This window comes from Rhipicephalus microplus, unplaced genomic scaffold (genome assembly GCF_043290135.1).
Source record: "Rhipicephalus microplus isolate Deutch F79 unplaced genomic scaffold, USDA_Rmic scaffold_45, whole genome shotgun sequence".
Taxonomy (NCBI): domain Eukaryota; kingdom Metazoa; phylum Arthropoda; class Arachnida; order Ixodida; family Ixodidae; genus Rhipicephalus; species Rhipicephalus microplus.
In genome coordinates this window covers 220,938-243,227 of record NW_027464618.1, presented here as the reverse complement: position 1 = coordinate 243,227, position 22,290 = coordinate 220,938, and the positions used below count along the sequence as shown (strand labels likewise).

Genomic DNA, 22,290 nt, shown 5'->3' with positions numbered 1-22,290 from the left:
ACGCCCGCGACGGAGAGTCAAAGTTTATGCTCTCAAGCTGATCGGTAATTACGTGACGAATATTGTGGAGAATTGAGGAAGCCGCGTCAGCTGAGAGCTGGTTTTCTCGCGTCGACCACTGCTTCTATCGCGCGTTGTTTTGTTTTATAAATCAAGCGAAACATGACTTGCCACTGCAATTAATAAAAAGAAGGTCTGGAGGTGCTAGGTATCGATCCCAGTACCTCTCGCATGCTAAGCGATCGCTCTACTAACTGAGCTACAACCGCGACGGAGATTCAAAGTTTATGCTCTCAAGCTGATCGGTAATTACGTGACGAATATTGTGGAGAATTAGGGAATCCGCGTCAGCTGAGAGCTGGTTTTCTCGCGTCAATCACTGCTTCTATCACGCGTTGTTTTGTTTTAGAAATCAAGCGAAACATGACTTGCCACTGCAATGAATAAAAGAAAGTCTGGAGGTGCTAGGTATCGATTCCAGTACCTCTCGCATGCTAAGCGATCGCTCTACCAACTGAGCTACACCCGCGACTGAGAGTCAAAGTTTATGCTCTCAAGCTGATCGGTAACTACGTGACGAATATTGTGGAGAAAGAGGGAAGCCGCGTCAGCTGAGAGCTGGTTTTCTCGCGTCGACCACTGCTTCTATCGCGCGTTGTTTTGTTTTATAAATCAAGCGAAACATGACTTGACACGTCAATGAATAAAAAAGCAAGTCTAGAGGTGCTTTTTATCGATCCCAGTACCTCTCGCATGCTAAGCGAGCGCTCTACCAACTGAGCTACACCCGCGACGGAGAGGCAACGTTTATGCTCATAAGCTGATCGGTAATTACGTGACGAATATTGTGGAGAAAGAAGGAAGCCGCGTCAGCTGAGGGCTGGTTTTCTCGCGTCGACCACTGCTTCTATCGCGCGTTGTTTTGTTTCATAAATCAAGCGAAACATGACTTGCCACTGCAATGAATAAAAAAAGAAGTCTTGAGGTGCTGGGTATTGATCCTAGTACCTCTCGCATGCTAAGCGATCGCTCTACCAACTGAGCTACACCCGCGACGGAGAGTCAAAGTCTGTGCTCATAAGCTGATCGGTAATGACGTGACGAATATTGTGAAGAAAGAAGGAAGCCGCGTAAGCTGAGAGCTGGTTTTCTCTCGTCGACCACTGCTTCTATCGCGCTTTGTTTTGCTTCATACATCAAGCGAAACATGACTTGCCACTGCAATGAATAAAAACAGAAGTCTCGAGGTGCTGGGTATCGATCCTAGTACCTCTCGCATGCTAAGCGATCGCTCTACCAACTGAGCTACACCGGCGACGGAGAGGCAACGTGTATGCTCATAAGCTGATCAGTAATTACGTGACGAATATTGTGGAGAAAGAAGGAAGCCGCGTCAGCTGAGAGCTGGTTTTCTCGCGTCGACCACTGCTTCTATCGTGCGTTGTTATGTTTCATAAATCAAGCGAAACATGACTTATCACGTCAATGAATAAAAAAGTAAGTCTAGAGGTGCTGTTTATCGATTCCAGTACCTCTCACATGCTAAGCGATCGCTCTACCAACTGAGCTACACCCGCGACTGAGAGTCAAAGTTTATGCTCTCAAGCTGATCGGTAACTACGTGACGAATATTGTGGAGAAATAGGGAAGCCGCGTTAGCTGAGAGCTGCGTTTCTCGCGTCGACCACTGCTTCTATCGCACGTTGTTTTGTTTTATAAATCAAGCGAAACATGACTTGCCTTGTCAATGAATAAAAAAGTAAGTCTAGAGGTGCTGTTTATCGATCCCAGTACCTCTCGCATGCTAAGCGAGCGCTCTACCAACTGAGCTACACCCACGACGGAAAGGCAACGTTTATGCTCATAAGCTGATCGGTAATTACGTGACGAGTATTGTGGAGAGACAAGGAAGCCGCGTCATCTGAGAGCTGGTTTTCTCGCGTCGACCACTGCTTCTATCGCGCGTTGCTTTGTTTTATAATTCAAGCGAAACATGACTTGCCACGTCAATGAATAAAAAAGTAAGTCTAGAGGTGCTGTTTATCGATCCCAGTACCTCTCACATGCTAAGCGATCGCTCTACCAACTGAGCTACACCCGCGACTGAGAGTCAAAGTTTATGCTCTCAAGCTGATCGGTAACTACGTGACGAATATTGTGGAGAAAGAGGGAAGCCGCGTCAGCTGAGAGCTGGTTTTCTCGCGTCGACCACTGCTTCTATCGCGCGTTGTTTTGTTTTATAAATCAAGCGAAACATGACTTGCCACTGCAATGAATAAAAAGAAAGGTCTGGAGGTGCTGGGTATTGATCCCAGTACCTCTCGCATGCTAAGCGATCGCTCTACCAACTGAGCTACACCCGCGACGGAGAGTCAAAGTTTATGCTCTCAAGCTGATCGGTAATTACGTGACGAATATTGTGGAGAAAGAGGGAAGCCGCGTCAGCTGAGAGCTGCCTTTCTCGCGTCGACCACTGCTTCTATCGCGCGTTGTTTTGTTTCATAAATCAAGAGAAACATGACTTCCCACTGCAATGAATAAAAAAAGAAGTCTCGAGGTGCTGGGTATTGATCCCAGTACCTCTCGCATGCTAAGCGAGCGCTCTACCAACTGAGCTACGCCCGCGACGGAGAGTCAAACTTTATGCTCTCAAGCTGATCGGTAATTACGTGAGGAATATTGTGGAGAAAGAGGGAAGCTGGGTCAGCTTAGACCTGGTTTTCTCGCGTCGACCACTGCTTCTATCGCGCGTTGTTGTGTTTCATAAATCAAGCGAAACACGACTTGCCACTGCATTAATAAAAAAAGAAGTCTCGAGGTGCTGGGTATCGATCCCAGTACTTCTCGCATACTAAACGAGCGCTCTACCAACTGAGCTACACCCGCGACGGAGAGTCAAAGTTTATGCTCTCAAGCTGATCGGTAATTACGTGACGAATATTGTGGAGAAAGAGGGAAGCCGCGTCAGCTGAGAGCTGCCTTTCTCGCGTCGACCACTGCTTCTATCGCGCGTTGCTTTGTTTTATAATTCAAGCGAAACATGACTTGCCACGTCAATGAATAAAAAAAGAAGTCTCGAGGTTCTGGGTATCGATCCCAGTACCTCTCGCATGCTAAGCGAGCGCTCTACCATCTGAGCTACACCCGTAGCTCTTTATTACCTGTTTTTCCTTTACATGTGTTCACACAGAAACATGAATTAGAAAATACACTTCGATCAATATTTGATCCGAAGTTCTTACATTAAAATTCTTTCAGGTTGCACAATTCCTCTAACATTATTAGCCAGCTGGGAGGTTCTTCTTGTTGTTTATACACCTCAGTGATATACCGCATATTTGCAATGAAGTTCTCCCGGACAGAACGTATGTTCTGGTCAAGATATCTTTAAGCCATTGTGGTCTGCCAGATGCTGTGGAGGCTACTTAACATAACCATGTCGTATGGTATGCCGTCGTCATCATCCACACAGAGAAAACGGATGCCAGGGCGTGTAATTGGGAGATCTTTTTTCAATGTTGTTTGAAGTATGTCCCAATGAAAGACAGCGTGCCAGCAATGAATAAGCACATGGTGTATTGTCTCAGATGTTTTACAAAGTAAACAACTGGTTGTCCGTGGTACAGTGATTTTCTTGTCCGCTAGCCACTGCTTTACGGGAATAGTCCCGGAATGCAATTTAAAAAAGAAAGTTTTTGCTCCTGCTTTTACTTTCATCCTTTTGACCCTTTTCAAAACGTCTTGTCCGGGTCCTTCATTGAACATAGATCTGTACAAAGGTTTTGGGAACAAGACATCACGGAGATCCCTGTACAGATTTTTCCGCTTAACAGTGGCAAGATATTCCAGCGAAAAGCGCACTTTCAAACTTGAACTCAAAAGACTGTATAACTTCTCTAAAAAAACCAGTCACATATCGGCACATATCACTGTTTGTAGACACAACAAAATCTTGGATGCGTGATGACAGCCTTACTTTTATCACTGTTTGCAGAAATTTGTTCCTTTTATCGTGAAGGAAAATAAACCGAGGGACAACTTGTCTAATAAATAAATGACATAAACCGAGTCCGCCATTGCTAACGGACTGGAATAAATTAGACCGGCTTGTACGTTCCCACAGCGATTTCCACACAAACACAGCAAAAATCCTGTGAAGCTTCTCTACATTGATGCGTGACATACAGATAACTTGCATGACATACCAGATTTTCGATATCAAAAACTTGTTGCATACAGTCGCACGTGCGAATATAGACAGATCCTGACCACCCCAGGCATTTGTTTTTTGCCTGAGGGTTTCCGCTTCACCTTTCCAGTAATCCGCGTTGTCGCGATAGCTGTTCAAGGGTACACCGACGTACTTTAGGGGTTTGCTTTTCCATTTTACGTTAAGGTATACCTCGGGCCTCACATCTCAATTGCCGTACCAAAATGCAGTTGTTTTATGCCAGTTAATTACACTGCCCGTCATGTCACAAAATTTATTTGCCATGTAAACGACTTCACATATACCTTGTCCTTTGTCTATCTTGGCAGAGTACTGCCACATCGTCAGCATATGCGAGTAATTTTATCTCCGTGTTCTGTAACCGAAAGCCTTGCACACTTGAGTTTTGAATGATTGATAAGCAAAAGGGTTCCAGGTAGATGGCGAATAACAATGCTGAGGCCGGGCATTCCTGTCTGATAGAACTTAGTATTTCAATTTCTTTATTAAGCTGCTTATTGACTATCAACTGCGTTACACACTGTGAATATGCCATCTTCAAACCATCAGAAATTACGTCACCAACTCGCACATGCTTCAACACACTGAACAATACTTCATGAGAGACACGGTCAAAAGCTGTCTGTAAATCTATCTGCATGATTGCTATTCGTTCTTCAAAGGTGTCACAAATCTCTAGTACACTTCGTATTATATGTATGTTCGTTGTGATGCTGCGACCCTTTATGCCGCATGTCTGGTGTGTCCCTACAATATTTTCAATGATGTTCTGAATTCTCCTGGCTAAAACCTTCATGAATATTTTATAATCAGTGTTCAAAAGACTGATAGGTCGATAGGACGTTACAGATTGAAGTTTGCTGCTATTATCTGTCTTCGGAATCAAGGCAGTATGCACCTGCGTGTAAGAGTGTGGCAGTTTTTTTCTTTTTGTATGCTTCTACGATAAATTCGCATAGCGCAACTGTTACATCATCTTTATAAACTTTATGAATCTCCGCCCCGATTCCATCTGGGCCGGGCGTCTTGCCTGTACTTAGGTCATCAATAGCTTTTTTTTATTTTCTGTACGCTGATAGGAGCCCCTAATATTTCTCGTGTATCGGCATCAAGCTTGGGCATCGTATCAAGAAAGACATCACTGATACCCGTGGTCATCGGTACTAGTTTTCCGAGCAGATTGCGATAATGGTCCACAAACGCCTCCATTACCTGACCTTTTTCATTCGTCAGTCTGTCATTCCGTACTATTTCTCTGATTTCATTTTTTGTGCGTATTTTTTTCGTCACCCAAAGCTCGTTTTGTGGGTTTCTCACCTATCCAAAGTTTTTCACTTCTAGCTCTTATTATAACGCCTTTATACTTCTCTTTATCTAAGATCTCCAGTTTGTTTTCAGTATCTGTTATTTCATTGGTAAAGGAGCCGGGTTTCACAGTTTCTTCTTGCAAGAGCACTTGTATATGCCTTCGCAGGTTCCTTTCCGCCTGTTTCTTCTCGAATTTATTTTTTGTAGATGGTTCTATCTCATTCATTTTAACCTCTTGTTTGAAAAATTCCCACTTTGTTTCCCAGTAATCTTTTTGATTACCGTAGAGTTTCGTGAGGGCTTGGGTTACATTTTTACCATAAGATTTATCTTTCAAGATATGGCTGTTTAGTTTCCACAAGTGCCAGTTAAATTTCGGAGTCCTGTCTTTAGCGCCAAGTGTGAAACTAATCATACAGTGGTCACTTAAAGACACTGGTGTAACAACATATTCATCACAGCACATAATAAGGTCCAGTGATATGTATACGCTCTGTCTAAACGTGCGTGGCTTAGACCCTGAAAGTGCGTAAACTGAACACTGCAATTAGACATACATAAACCAACATCTTCCAGGCTATTTTCTGCAATCATCTCATTTAGGAATACTGCGCTTTTATCAAATGACTGGGCCGGCTTGGCACGGTCCTCCTTTCTACAAACACAGTTAAAATAACCAAAAAGGACTACATATTTGTCACATTCCAGTAAGTTACTTATTTCTTCAGAGAAAACTTTCCTTTGACTGTCTCGGTTCGTAGCATAAACGCATATGACACGCCACTCGAAATTCAAGAAATAAAAATCACACACTATGCAGCGTCTTTTATCGCTGCTTGCTACACTTCTTTCAACAACGCCTATCGATCGTTGTATGAAGAGCGCACACCCTCCTGATAAGCCATCAGCATGGGATACACAGATGTTAAACATTGAGCGAAAAGGTAACGTCATATGATCGGTATCTTTCTCTGTTGTTATTTTAGTTTCCTGCACAGCAATCACATCCAAGTCACGCTCCGAAAACAGCCTACTCAACTGGTACTGCCGCCTGCTTGAAGCTAATCCACGTACATTTAAGCTGGCAAAACGCATTGCTCTTTTAAGTTTCAGGCTTATTTTTTTTTTAAATACAAGTAGCTGCTCACCATACCGTCTTAGCCGAACTCCACCTATTTAGTCGTCCGGTGCACCTTCTTGGTAGAAGGCGACACATAATGTGTTGTCAAGAGGCCGGTTTTCCCGCCCTCTTTTCCCCTTCTGTTATATTATGTTTGACCGCCAGTCATTGCCTCCGAAGGAGAGCTGCTTTCGGTGGCGGTTCTTGATTGCTCATATCACTTGATTCTGTTGAGGCTGCGTCTCGTGGTCGTTTCCCTCCCGTACCTGATTCCTCGGCGTCGTGCCACTCCATGGCACCACCCTCGGCAGGTTCCTGGACAGTTTGAGTAGATGATTCGCTCTCATCTGTTGCAGCGGTTGCGTCGTTTAAAACATCAGTCTCCTTTGCACTCGTCAATGATTCTGCGGCCGCTTGCATACACGCAGGTTCACTTGTTTTTCCTGCTTCTTTCACATCCATCACGCCTTCTGTATTGAATGTTTTTTCCGCAGTAGTCACCTGTGATTTCGCCGATGCATCCGCGATAGGTTGCACTCCCCCACTGTCAGTTGACCTTGGCGGTTCTTTCGGCAATCGCGTCATGCCTGCTGCACTAGGTGTTTTTCCTTCACAATCCGTTTTTTATTTCACCGATTCTTCTGCTTCGGCCTCATCCATGGTGAGCTCGGATTTATCTATGCTCCCGGTGTTCAGTGTAGCTGCTGCATACGTCTTCGTACAGTTCCCAGGGGCGTGTCCAAAACGCTTGCAAGTGCCACACCGCGGGACTCGACAGTCCCTCCTAATGTGGCCAATCTGCTGGCAGCGCAATCACCGCGGCGCTCTTCCGGTTGCCTCAATAAGTGCGAGCTCTCCTCCAACTCGTAACTGGTGAGGTATATCGTCCAGCGTAACGTTAGCCTTTAGCCGGAGCGTCACGGTTCTCTTCATAGTATTCTGCTGGGTGTAGCCGTCAATTCGCCACTTATACATTACTACGCCAAGCACCATTCCCTAGGGGGTCAGTGCATTTCGTACGTCCTCTTCTCGTACGTGGTAGAGCAACCAATGCAGCTTCAGACAGACGTCGTGGTGGCTTGGGTCGATTATCATGCATTTGAGGCCTTTCACAGTCAATTGCGGATCAGTTAAAAGTTTCTTTACACCTTCAGTGCTTCTGCACGTCATTGCCCACACGTGTTTCATTTGATAAGCGCCGAGCGCAAGAACCTCGGTGGGCTGAACACGTCGAAAAAGTGGCTCGCGAAAGTCTTCCGCCTGATAAGGTCTTCCTTTTACATCCGCATGCAGAAAAACAGTGTTCTGAACCACATACCCATTCGGCAGAGGGGGGCAAAATAACAGCGTAATCCTGGGCCATTTCAATCATGGAACCGCGGCTAAGCTGAGCCGCCGATGCCGCTCCTACGGAGCTCATGATACACACGTCCGCACGCCCTCGCAACCGGAAGTGGAATCTTCTGAGCTACTCCCGTGACGGAGAGTCAAAGTTTCTGCTCTCAAGCTGATCGGTAATTACGTGACGAATATTGTGGAGAAATAGGGAAGCCGCGTTAGATGAGAACTGGTTTTCTCGCATCGTCTGCTGTGTATTGCGGTAATGGTTTCGTTCGATTAAATACGCGAAATTTGTGTCACTTCAGCAATGAAAAAAAAGTTTACCGGTGTTGTGTATTGACACCAGTACTTCCAATGATAATTCAGTTTCTAGGCCTGCTCATTTACGCCCTGTTATTTTTCTATAATTCTTCATTTTGCAAGTTCTACAGAACATGACAGGAGAAAGTAATGATACCTTTGCACAGTCAATGCTTTAAGGTTGAATCTCGATCTAACGAAACCCAGTTACACAAAGTTCCTGGCCTACTGAAGAAATTTCCCTTCGGTAGAAAACACTGCAGGACTTTGTGCTTTGACGAACTAACTTTACCAGCAAACCTAATGTAACGAACTTTTTCAATCGATGGTTGGATGAAACAGCAAGATTTTTTTTTTGAATTCTTACAGAAACGATGTCTCCTTACGCTTTAGTGTTATCGCGTCAAAACATGGAGGTGCGTAACCCAGGGCCCTAGTATTATTGTGACGACGATTCGCGCCTGCTGGCTCGAGATCTCACACGCACGTTCTGGTCGTCTACCAGCTTCCAAAGGTGTCAATTTTATGAACTGGATACTTCGCTCAAGCTAAAGCTACCATCACAACTTTCCCGCTCCAATGCGACACTGTTATGCCGCCTTTGGTTGGGTGTTGCATTTAAAAAGTGTACTCCTTTCGCATTGGTATGGCAGACACTCCTACATGCGACTACTGCGGAGCTGAAGAGACCATCGAACACGTCCTGTGCAGCTGCGCTTGCTACGACACACAGCGATGCCAGCTCCGGATAGTTTTGCATCGACTTGACCCCGGACAATTTTGTGTGCAGAAGATACTAGGACCTTGGGCATTTGCCTCAGTTGCGCAGAAAGCAACTAAAGCACTGCTACTTTACCTTAAGTCAACAAACCTGAGCGACCGCCTGTAGACTGTGTGTGCTTCCCGAGTGTGCTCGTGATTGTGTGTACCTTCTCATCTTTCTGCAACCTTTTTTCTCCCCTTTATCTCTTCCCCAGTGCAGGGTAGCAAACCGGATGTGCGTCTGGTTAACCTCCCTGCGTTTCCTTGCATTTTATCTCTCTCTCTCTCTCTCACGATTCGCGCTGCACTATATGCACGACACAACAAGGAAAGTGTTAGCTTGCTTAAGTACCGGGCTGCATGGTATAGGTGGTTGTTATTCTATGGTTTGTGTCACACATAGCACAGAAACTCTCCTCAGAGCTTTGATTGTCTGATTGCACACTTGACACCTATATTTGTTTTCTGAGTCTTCCCATATCGGTAGCATATCAGAGCTTTGCATGACCACTATATGTACAATATTTTACGGAAGGGTTACAGCGCCTCCTTGTTGTGCTGTTAACATATGTGTTTTACATCTCTCACAACAAAATGAACAATGTTATGGTGGATGCATGCACATGAATACGATGTATTTGATGAATACGATGTTTTATTGCTCTTAATTATTCGCATCACAATATACAGAAACAAGAAAACATACAATTAACACCCCAAGATGACGGCACCCATATGTCTTAGGTAAAATAGTTCATAGCTGGCCTTTATCAACTAAACGTAATCCTAGCACATGAAGGACCCATGTCGGGGATGATCTCGAGCCAAATTTGCGATCTTTTCACAGGCACTGGTTCGTGGGTCGGCGGAAAAGATAATGCTGTAATAGCGTTACCTTAAAATTTGAAACCTCGAAAAATTCCTTTCTTGAGCTTACGAACATGCCATTTTCATTTAGTGCATGGTCCTGACTAGGTTAAATCGAGTTTCAACAATATTATAATAGTACAACTCACTCTCTGATGTCCCCGTTATGCCTGTTTAGCTGACGTACATGTAAAACACGTTCAGCAGGGCTGATGTTGTCATGCCTTACTGCCATTGTACTTTCTTATACACCTAAGCCTGAGCAATATAATTAGGTTGTGAGGCTCTTCGAAATAATTTTGGATTTGTAAATGCCAAATCCTAGGCTGCCTCACCAGATCAGCGTTTTTTTTTGTTCTCTGAAAGTTGATCGAATGGAATGTGGAGTCTCAGCCTTCATTGGCCACGTGATCAATTGTTTTTGGCCTTTTGCCGAATATGCAGGTGACTATGATACAAAAAACTGCAGAGGATCTCTAAGCATTATCTTCAGAGATGAGAACACGAAAGCGTTCGTTTAGGAGGTGTGCTGTAAAGTGGTGTTTCCGAGTTGCGTCACAAAGAATGGGTCAATGAGAGAGGCCGAATTATGTTACGGAATCTTTAGTTCATCGAGTCTAAAGTGTTTTCTGTTACTGTGCGTGATGCACCCGGATCATGGTCGGAACCCGATCGATGCTCTATCTTTACGGCAACACCTTTCAACACGTACACCAGCTTTCCAACCCCTACGTAGACGAGTCCACTGAGCATGTTCATACTTTGCACAACCATATAAGATGATCGCTGCTGGACATTAGTTAACCGAACAGGTTTGTATGTGTCGTTTAGCTTCGTCATCTATTCACGTCACGTGATGCCAAATTTAAAATATGTGGAGCTAGCGAAACGGCCGCGAGCACGCTATGGGCGTAGTTTGTTGTCATGTTCTTACATGACACGCGTGTAAGGATTATCATGTTTGCACCAGTCATATAGTTTCGTCATTCATCGACGTCATGTTAACACAAACTAGGTATATGTGAAGCTAGCAAAACGGCCGTGAGCACATCATGAACAGCCAATGTGAAGTTGACGCAATAGGACGCTGGGCACATCAATGCTACGTTAGAAAAACGTGAGTCTGACGCCAGGCGCGACCAGCGTGCATCGGCGCGGCCTGACAGCAACCGTCGCGAAATGCAACATGCTGCATTTCGCACCGGTACTTTACCCAGACAACACTTCGCCTGCCTCTTTTCGTGACGGAGGGACGCTGGACGCGCGGAAATGCGCATGTGTCAAAGCAACGCAGCCCGGCGCGCACCTGCGAGTAAATGGCAGGCCCGGCGCCTGGCGTGGCAACGCTGGCGAGAGGCAACGAAATGTACGCCGACGAGCACGCGAGCCGCGTCATGTCGAAATGTATTTGCGCCTTGACCGTTGCATGTAGTCATTTTCCCACATTACACGCATCTAATGATAATCATGTTTGCACCAGTCACATACCTTCGTCGTCCATGGCGTCACGTGATACAAAATTTGGCATATGTAAGGCTAGCGAAGCGGCCGCGAGCGCATTATGAGAGTGACATGTAGTCATGTTGCTACAAGACACGCATGTCATGGTTATCATGTTTGAATGTGTCATTTAGCTATGTCATCCGTTCGCGTTACGTAATACTGAGTTCGGTACATGTGAATCTAGCAAAGCGGCCGCGAGCGCATCATGAGCGTAGTAGCATCTAGTTATGCTGTTACATGACATGCATCTCATGTTGATCATTTTTGCACCAGTATCATACCTTCGTTATTCATTCATGTCCCGTAATACCAAATTTGGTATAAGGGAAGCTAGCGAAACGGCCACCAGCACATCATGAGCGTGGCATGTGGTTATGTTGTTACATGACACGCACATCATGATTATCATGTTTGCACCAATCACATGCCTTCTTCATCCTTTCACGTACCGAAATACCAAATTTGTTATAGGTGACGCCAGCGAAACAGTCGCAAGCACATCATGAGCTTAGCATGTAGTCATGTTCTTACATGACACGCATGTCAGGATTTTCATGTTAGGGTTTGTCGCTTGTGTTCTCCATGCAATCATGCCATACCATACCAGTTTTGCAACTCGCCATGTGAAGGAAACCACCGCAAGAGCTGCAGGACCAATAAATGTAAATGTTGTCATTCATGACATCGATATCATGATTTTCATGTTATAACTAGTCAAATAGGTTCTTCATACAGTCATGTTATGCCATACCAAGTTTGGTATCGATACCATTATCCAGAAGGTCAGGAGAGCTAAAAGTCATAGGCGCCTAGATAGATAGATAGATAGATAGATAGATAGATAGATAGATAGATAGATAGATAGATAGATAGATAGATAGATAGATAGATAGATAGATAGATAGATAGATAGATAGATAGATAGACAGAAAGACAGACAGACAGACAGACAGACAGAAAGATAGATAGATAAATAGATAGATAGAAAGATAGATAGATAGATAGATAGATAGATAGATAGATGGATAGATAGATAGATAGATAGATAGATAGATAGATAGATAGATAGATAGATAGATAGATAGATAGATAGATAGATAGATAGATAGATAGATAGATAGATAGATAGATAGATAGATAGATAGATACGCTCAAAGTCACTCAAGTTTGCTAAGAAATGCTCCGCATTTAAAATAATAACCCAAACACTCCATACAGATGGTTAACCATTGAAAGCTTAGCGCTCAGCCTCGGTGTGTAGCAGTGGGTTCAACCTGATGCTGCACTGAAATATTTCACATTTATTGGTTACATCTTCGTGCTTGTTAATGAGGTCAGACACACGTTTGGCTTGGTTTTAACACAGTGTGTTTTTAGGGGCGAAATAGGGAAGTTTATCGCAAACTGGTAACAACATTTCAGGTGAGTATAACTGTCTGGTGTAACAAAATCACTTCAGCGGCGTGTACAAACAAAAGAACATAGACAGGATGTAACACACAGCACTTCCAATATTCTCACAGATCACGAATTACTCAAGAAAATAAAGAAAAAATAAACGCAAAAAAGCAGTAAATTGGAACAGATTCACATATTACGTGCGACGAGAAGCAACTTTCTCCCCCGAGTTAAAACGGCAGTAAAAGAAGTTCAATATTTCCATTTCGAACGCAAAAAAAAAACGTGTGTGCCACCTTCTGATAAATGCTTCTTCCCCCTGAGTTTTCATCTGTTCGGTAAGGTACCGAACCATGATCATTCCAATCTTCTGTAACGCTGGGTATGCAGCTCGTTGGGGTCATCGCCGTGCTTCGGCCATACAACGGCGACGCAACCAGACGAACATTGTGACGTACAGTACGAGTTTCTGAAATAAGCCCCTGCTGCGCTGTTGGCTCGAAGGAATTGGCACTCCGAATCGACGACGCACGACGTGCCACACGCCTTTGGCCGCTACGCATTCAAACATCGAGTGGCGGATCGTTTCTCTTTTCCCGCAGTTGGGGCAGTGATCATTGGGAACGACGCCGCACTTTAACAGTCTGACGAGTGGGCAACGCGTCCCATCGCCGCAGCCAATCAAATTCTCTATTTTCGGTAAGTGGTTGTTCCACCATTTCTTCTACCTGCTGGGCCTCCATCTTCGTTTTTCCTTGTCAGTAATCGAGCGATGATTAAAATTTCGCTAATGCGCGCGGGTGCGAGCTTTGCAAAGTATTCTGCGGTGGCGTCGCCATCAACCGAACGCTTGAGGCCATCTGCTGCCTTATAAAAGGCATGTGGGTGTTCTGCTTGAGGTCTCCGGTACCTTTATGACGTGAATGCGGCTTCAAGAGTTCCGGTCCAATAGAGCAGTAAGCTACGGCCAGGATAGTCATTGTCCTGAAATAATTTGTGAACTGTTTTAGCTGCAAGTGCCTTTGTGAAAGTCGCAACATCTGGCAGAGAGTCCTCCACAACGTTTTGGGAGCTTCAGGAACTTTTGTTGAACTTTTGGTGTCTTCTCATCCCACAGGAAGGCTCCAACCAATGACGCAAGGCGGCTCGCAAAACGTTGCGGTATGAGTGCAATGTGCCCGATATAAAAAGCATATGTGTATGCTTTGGTTTTCACCACAGTCACTTTGGCGTCAAGTGACAAATTGAAGTCAGTAGCATACGCGAAGACCTGTGTGGCTCAATGTACGGCGTTCTCCCAATTTCTTTTGGCCACTTACCCGTCTTGAAAGTATACCCCGAGGACTTTTACGGCATCCAAGTACTGAATACCACCTGGCAAAGAGCCATGGAAGCTACTGAAACGAAGGGCTTTGCTTTTCTCGACATTAAGGAAAGCACCCGATAAACTGGCATACTCTTCGAACAGCTCCAAGAAAGCGCAGTAACTGGTTTGGTTTCGCACGAGCACAGAGATGTCATCCGCATAAGCGGTGATGCTAACTGACTCCAGACAAGTCATTGGAAAGCCCCGAATATTAGGGCACTTTGCCACTTTCCTAAGGAGAGGATCTATGGAAAGAACAAAGAGCACCGGTGCGATTGGGCATCCCTGGCGAACACCTCTTGTTACTGAAAAGCTTGCTGTCTCCACGCCGTCGATGAGAAGCCGGCTGGCCATGTTCTTGTATAAAAGCTTTATGCAGCGAACGTACTGCTCAGGCAAACCAAACGTTCTAAGTACGCAGTACAGGTAGTCATGTTCGACCCTGTCAAAGGCCTTAGCTTGATCCAGTGGCACGAAAGCACCAGTAAAGTTTTTGGCGTTGGCATAGTAGAACAAATCTCTTACCGGAGTAAGTGTTTGAAAAATCGACTTACCCGGCACTGCACACGTTTGCGTGGGCGACACTATACCGGACAAAAAAGGTTCTAACCTCAAGCCAAGGATCGTAGCTACGAGTTTGTAGTCCGTGTTAAAGAGGGTAATCGGCCTCCATGACCGTGGATCATCAGAATCCATGCCCTCATTTGGCAGCAAGACTACATGGCCCTCACTGAAATACCTCGGCTTTTTCCCATCGACAATAAACCCATTAACCATGTCAGTAAGTGCGTCGCCTAGGACGTTGAAGAAAGTTACATACAACCCCGTCAGTATTCCATCTCGAGCTGGAGCCGTGGTAGTGTTCATTTTCCTCAAGGCTTGCCAAACTTCATCTTTCGTCGCCTCAGCGCAGAGCATATTAGACGCCTCAGGCACAGCGTGGGCAAGCCTTCGCAAAATTCTGCGATTCTTTCATGATGGTTGCTGTCTTTGGAGCGATGATCTGCAGAGCAGAGACTTTCAAAATGCGCCCTAAAGGCCTTCTCGATTGATTTGATATCTGTGACGATGCTCCCACACTCTGTCTGTGCTACGCCGATAATATTGGGCTGGTGTTTCCTTCACCCAACTCGCTGTGCGTATGCCAAGTTACCTAGTTCATCCGTAGGCAGGTGCAGTTCCTCTGCGCGTTTAAAAGCTCCGGACCTTGCTCTCAACAAGAGGTCGTATTTAGCATTTTTGGCTCCAATGCACTCTTGAATTGCGCCGGTCAGATTACCTGCGCGCTCAACGATTTGAATACGCCTCAATTTTTCATTCATTTGTGATGTTAGACGTGCATGGTGCTTTTTCCCGGCCTCCTGCGCACTCACACGTCATCTGGCCTTCAAGAGATCCCTTGCTGTCAGCGTAATTTGCGGCGTGTCTTCCAAAGACGCATAGATATTCATGCGCATTTCAGATACCGAAACTTCATCATTTAAAATTGAAAAATCCATTCGTCACAACTTGGAGCAATGCCTTCCCAGCTGGGCCTTCAAGGCGAACAGCACGGGCATGTGGTCGCTGAGCTTGCGTTACCCAGGCGCTAAAGAAATGACATCGCTTGTCTCTAAACTTGCAACGAGCTCGTTAGGGATATAGACTTTGTCAATCCTGCTCTGAGACGTACCCTGATCGCGCGTGGCTCCAAAGGTGTTCCCGTGAAGCATTGCCTATGCATCGACCAGCTTCAACTCTCTAAATATTTTCTGCAACTCTTTCGAGTGGTATGTGCTTTGTCCTTGACTAGGGCCTCGTACATCTCGAATTTAATCAAAAACACAGTTGAAATCACCTAACAACACGCACGGCACTGAATTTAGCAGGAATGACCTGGCACCACTAAAAAAGTCATTGGCAAGAGACCTATCCACGGGCACGTAAAAGTTGGGGAATTGGATTTTCTGGTCGTTTATCCACATGTTCACCGCAGTAACACATCCTTCTGCAATGAAGAGTCAATACGCAGCTCGCCTGAACCTCGGATTGAGAAACACGACACCGGTGCCACGCGAATGCGTCTGCGTTAAGGAGAACAAGGCTTCAATTGAAACTCTAGTACGGAAGGTCATGATGTCGTGCCGCGTTCGAAAGTTGGTCTCTTGCAGAAAAAGCACGTCCACCCCAAGCGAGCGAACAAGGTTCATTATCTCCTGTTGTTTTACAAGATCTTTGCAACCACGAACATTGAAAGTCATGAAAGATAGCCTATCCTATTAAAATAAATTTAGGGGGAAACGAAACAATAATTTTTTCCTATTTTTTTTAACAGCGATGCGTAAGGGAATGGCACGGACTCTCCTGTGTCAAGCGGCAGTGGATGAAGCCATCGTGATGATACTCGAATAACTGTCACTGAGATTCACTCACGCGCCCAGATAGAACTGACCCAGTAAGCAACACCAATAACAGAAATAGTACACGCAGCATGCAACGTAACTCACATGATGCAATTACTATAACAGGGCATAGCCACCACAGATGGAGCTCACGAATTGGCACATGAAGGTTCCATCGTGAATGACAGTAACATATGAAATACTAAACAGTTTGCATGCCTTAGAGACAACAAATGCATAGTGGTTGTATGGCTGGGAAGCAAGCATTGCAATCGTAAAGACAACAGGAAGCGGAAAGAATGGATGTGGGCAGCACAAACTAAAAACCAGTAAATATATATATATATATATATATATATATATATATATATATATATATATATATATATATATATCTGTGACGCTATGATGAATGGGTGACGTAGCGTGACTCATACGCCATGTTTATTCCGTTCTCTCACTTCTCCTTCTCTGCCTCTACCAACCATCGCTTCATACGTGACACGATTCCCCCTTCCCCCGAAAGAATGCGCGAGCTACAAACTATGAAGCATGAACAAGTGGTGTCTCATCATAGTAAAAATATCACAAAATAGAGTAGTTCCATGTAACACAGCAGTTCCATGCACTTGCACAAAAACATTCACAGGGAAGGCAGTCCAGTGAGATATAGGAGACCTCAGGTGGGCGAGGTTGGCTGTTGCGTTCTGGAGAGCATAACCATGCCCTGCACATCTGCTCTGATGATGACATGACTTGAGGTCTTGTGAAGAACGAAGAAGGCTTGAAATCTGTGTAGCATTGATTTGACGGATGTCTTTGGCATCGGATCCAGCGCAGTCGTGGCAACAGACGCTTTGCTTCTAGTCGGCGTGCATGACAACCAAGGCTGTTGGGACGATGTCATTTTTTCTCCGTTGTATACGTGGTAGCTTCATGTCTCTTTCGTAACTTTCTGTGGCGTTCTCTCCGTTTGTTGGATCGGAGACACGGCCTTGAGAACTGGTGCAGAAAATTTTGTCGACGTTGCTTTCTGTGAAGATGGCTTAGGCATCGACTTTGTCTTTGCTTCTTTAATTGATGTTGTCTCTGATGAACGTGCAGCCACAAGTGTTCTCGTGAGGAGGTTTCACTTGATCGTTGTTCTTTTTTGAGTAGCCGTTGCAGTTCTTGGAGTTCGTGGAGTTGGCTTTGTCGAAGTTGCTCGTTTTGTTGTGAAAGTTCGTTAGATGGGCACCTTTCAGGAACATGAGTCTGCTTTTCTTTAGATGGTGACGTGATCACTAGGTAGCCGGTAGTCGACACTGTACTGCTAGGCTTGTCTTGCGATGAAAGCAGCGTGACAGGCTGATGAGAAAGCTCCCAAGATGGTTGTGAGTCACTCCTTGATTGTAAATACTTCTGGCAGTTGACAATGCGCCGACGTTGGTGGATTCGAAATTCTTGCAGTGCTTTGACTCACATGTGTGTTATCACTTGACGATGAGAGCCCAACAGACATGGCTTCAGATGGTTCTGATGGCGTATGTTTTTCTTTTTGCAGCGTGATTAGGCTGAGAATGTCTGTCGAACGACCCTGGTAGGGAACGTCAGGGTGGGGTCACACACATAAATGTCTCCTGCGTCACACACACACACACACACACATATATATATATATATATACATATATAAATATATTTATATATATACATATATATATATATATATATATATATATATATAGATTTATATATATATAATATATATATATATATATATATATATATATATATTATAAGTGTGAATACACTTTATAAGCGACCCCAAACCATCCACCGCCCTCGGCAGCGTCCGCAGTCTTCTCTCTCTCTCTCTTTCTCTCTCTCTCTCTCTCTCTCTATATATATATATATATATATATATATATATATATATATATATATATATATATATATATATCGGTGTCAGTAACGCGCCTTATATCCAGATGGTAGCGTTGCCTCCGGGACATCCATCGCACGACCCGCTCTCGACGGGAGACTGAGAGAGAAGGCGGGCGCGCGAGAGAGAGGGGTGCACGCGCAGCTGCAGCGAGCGAGGAGAGCGGAGGAGCGACACCGATATCAGCGTCGCGTCCGTGGCTTGTTCGGTAGAGCGTCGCGCTGCGGCCCGCCAAGTCCTCTTTCTTTTAAAGATAGAGAGAAGACTGCGGACGCCGCCGACGGCGGTGGATGGTTTGGGGTCGCTTTTAAAGTGTATTCACACTTAAAAAACATTGAGTCCTCACCCGGATCAGGTGATGAATCTCGGTTTGGCGAATCCACTCGGGGCTTTTTGGATGTTCTGGAGGTGGTGACATCACTTCAATTGCTTCAACTACCAGGCTTGGTGCGACGCTGAGAGTTTGTGGCTCTAGACAACTTGTCGGGAGAACACGTATTTTCAGGAGACAAAGATACCGATAGTGAGGCTTGCGAAAATCTGTCACTCCTTAATTTTCGTGATGGTGACCGGCTCCTACAATGTCTGGATTTCTTGCCGGACGCTTCTTTTTTTTATTGATATGATATATAAGGAGATGTTGGCGCACCATTATGGCGCCGGCTACTCCTTAAGGACGCTTCTTCTTGGGCCTGTACAGTGTGTGTGCGAGGCGTGTAAGGTTTCCTTGAAGACGTGGTCTTTACTTCTTTCGTGGGCGTCGTCTTCACGCTACCTTCCAGGCCCACAGGTAGCCGTTCGTGGAGCTCGTCAGTTGCACTTGTTGCCTCAGATGGTCAGAGCGATCTTCCCGGTTGACCAGCGCTCCGAGATGCTTGGGACGCTTCCTCCAGCGGTGATGCGTTCGAGGATTGTTCGTTTTCTGTGGCCTTGAGTTCCTCTGATGAAGACATAGCAGATGCACTCGGCGTCTCCACAGCGTTGCTGGGGTCCTGTGACGATGTTGTGGGAGATGACAACGCTGTGGTGTCCCCAGCCAGTGCAGAAGCGTCGTTGTCACTCGTTGTGCATGGCGACGCGGCATCAACGCCGCTGGCGTCTTCTGTCTTGGCTTCATAAAATTCTGTGTCGGTTGCGCTGTCTTCAACCCGATAATCTTAAATCTTCTGTGGCCGTGGCTTGGTTTTGCGTTGCAAAACTTCCATATGCCTGGAGGTTCCAATTTGGGTTGTTCTCTTTGAAGAACTCTCTCCAAGTTCTGGGAATTCTTTCAGTGACTGTGAGGTGCTCTGCGCAGCGTCTGCATATGACTAGGGACGGAAGCAATCTTTCGTCGCGTGGTCCCCATTATAGCACTTACACTTGGGCACACAATCCTTAGATGTATGGCCGAAGGTGCCACATCGTTGACAGAAGGGTGTTGTGCAAGTACCCGCAACATGACCTTCTCTGCTGCCACGTGCGCATACTCTGCGCATACCACGATACTAGAGCATCACACGGTGACCTTGAGTTGATAGGAAGTTAGGGGCGGGCTTGGCCATCTCGATTCGGACAATGCGGGTACCAGTGTACGTTGATTGATGCCTTTGCAAGGTAACAAATGTGATACCCTTCACTTTTCCGTATGGCTGAAAAGCTGAAATAACTGTGTCATCTGACATGTACGGCAGGAGGCGGAACACACTGACTTGTACGGTTGGCGCCTCGACTGCCTCAACTTGTACCTTGTGACCTTGTTACTTGAATCCTTGGTTTACCATCAACTTGGTTGCTTGTGCAGCCGACCGAGCCGCAATAAGAACTAGGAAAGTAGTCACGAAGCGCAAGCCGTAAGAAAGTGTGCGTGTGCCTCCTCTCGTTCAGTCCTTCAGATGTCCGCTGAATGGCGGTGCTTCTATATGAGGAATATATGATGAAAAGATGCGAGATGATGGTACTTAGAGTGTTGAATAGGTGGACGAACGGACACACAGACAGATGCATGGACGGACGCACGGATGACTGCAGGAACGGATGGACGCATGGACGGACGCAGGAGCGGATGCATGGACGAAAGCAGGGACGGACGCACAGAAGAACGTGCAGACGCATGAACAGACACACGCACGGACGGGCGGATGGACGCACGGGCGGCCACACAGACGCATGCATGGATGGACGGAAGCAAGAACGAATGGACGGACGGATTCTTCGCCCCACTATCCATCCTTCACTCCGTGGATATGCTGCCATTTTTTTCCATGCTGCACATTGTGCATCGCATGACCACGGTCATGAAAGAGTTTAATAAGCGGTTGAATGCGTTTCGCAATGCGTTAGTCATGTGGTTGTTCTAAAACCACAGGCGGTCACAGGCGTCTCAGCCGAAGGCGAAGTGCCACTGGAGAAACTGCCGACGAAAGCGTGCATTCGGCCCGGTGAACGCGTTTCCGTAATCACCACATAGACGCTGCAATGCCACGTCGTTGCAAGCGTTTGACATCGCGACCTAACTCACAACGTAATCAATGAGGCACGTGCTTGGGTATACGACGCTGCGAACGACGAAATCGATAGCACAGCCAATTAAGACCACTCATGACACCGCAGCCGGATGGTTTTTCGTTTCTCCTATAGCCATATACAGCCTTCGCTGTAAAACAAGCTTTATCAATGGTATGTATACAGTGGAAGGGGGCTTTTGATGCATGTAATATTGCGTAGGACTCTCGTGTCAAAACGCGCGAGTTCTGAAACGAGTGCGCGTTTTAAAAGTCCACTCATTAAAAATTGCTGACTGATAATGAACCATAATCCTGATGAAGAAAAGCATCAAGAAAGTAATCATCCGCATAGGTTCTACGTGTTGCATTGTACATGCGAAGTGGACCTTTTGCAGATTCCCAAAAGGTGGAAGTATGGCGTAGTGGTTATTCATTTATTTACTTTTTCATTAATTCATTTAGTGGAATTCTTTTCGAATGCTCGCTCACGGAAAACACTGATTTTTTTTTTGTTCTCACAAAAAGACACGCCCATGCTCATGTCGGTACAGGAACTTCTCCGAAACCAGCTCCTTCCCGCTTTAGCGCTGAAATTACGTTGTATACAAATAGTCCTAGTGTAACATTACCTGAATAGAACAACGAGTGGTTGTTGTGAAGGCGCACCCATTACGAAACACTATAGAAATAACCATCGTCAAGAGCAGCACCAACAAACTTTGCGGATGAGTAAGAGCACGTAATGTCTTACGGACACGTATTGCGTGGTTGGCCAATTCGCAAAGCAACGTATAATAGGAAGTTCGCTACAGTACTTGCAGGAGACAATCTAGGATAGTTTAAACCGGCGAAAAGTTTCTTTATGCTCGTGATTATTCTGTCCACCAATAACGCAAGGCAGACAAGAGGGAGAGGTTTATAAGTCTGGGCTACTTGGTGTCGATTTCTGATTAAGAGAACGCAGCACTCACAAAACAAAAACAAAAAAGACACGGTGAATGACTGTAAGTTCAAACGATGTACACTGCCATGTGTCCTGTGCACAAGACAGTGCATGTCGTGCGCCCTTCTTTCGTACGTCGTCGTTTCTTTTTTTGTGAGAGCTGCATAGTCCAAAGTATGATTCAGTGGAAAAGAAAGTGGTGTGAACGCATCCTTTAAGCTTTCCATGAACCAGCCTTGCAACGTACTTCGATGAATGGGGGAGGCTTAGAGTAATTCCAGCCAGAAATAATCAGGAATTGCACGATAAACATCTGAAGTACTCAAGATAAAAAGAAGATTTGCTGTCTCATTCTGTCGAA

At 45.4% G+C, this 22,290-nt stretch overlaps 1 non-coding gene across 1 annotated transcript; it reads right to left on the bottom strand.

Moving 5' to 3' along the window:
* Positions 1-2,290: 2,290 nt before the first annotated feature.
* On the bottom strand, positions 2,291-2,363 carry TRNAA-AGC (transfer RNA alanine (anticodon AGC)). Its single transcript has one exon. It is a non-coding gene; the product is annotated as a tRNA-Ala (tRNA).
* Between the last annotated feature and the right edge of the window lie 19,927 nt (positions 2,364-22,290).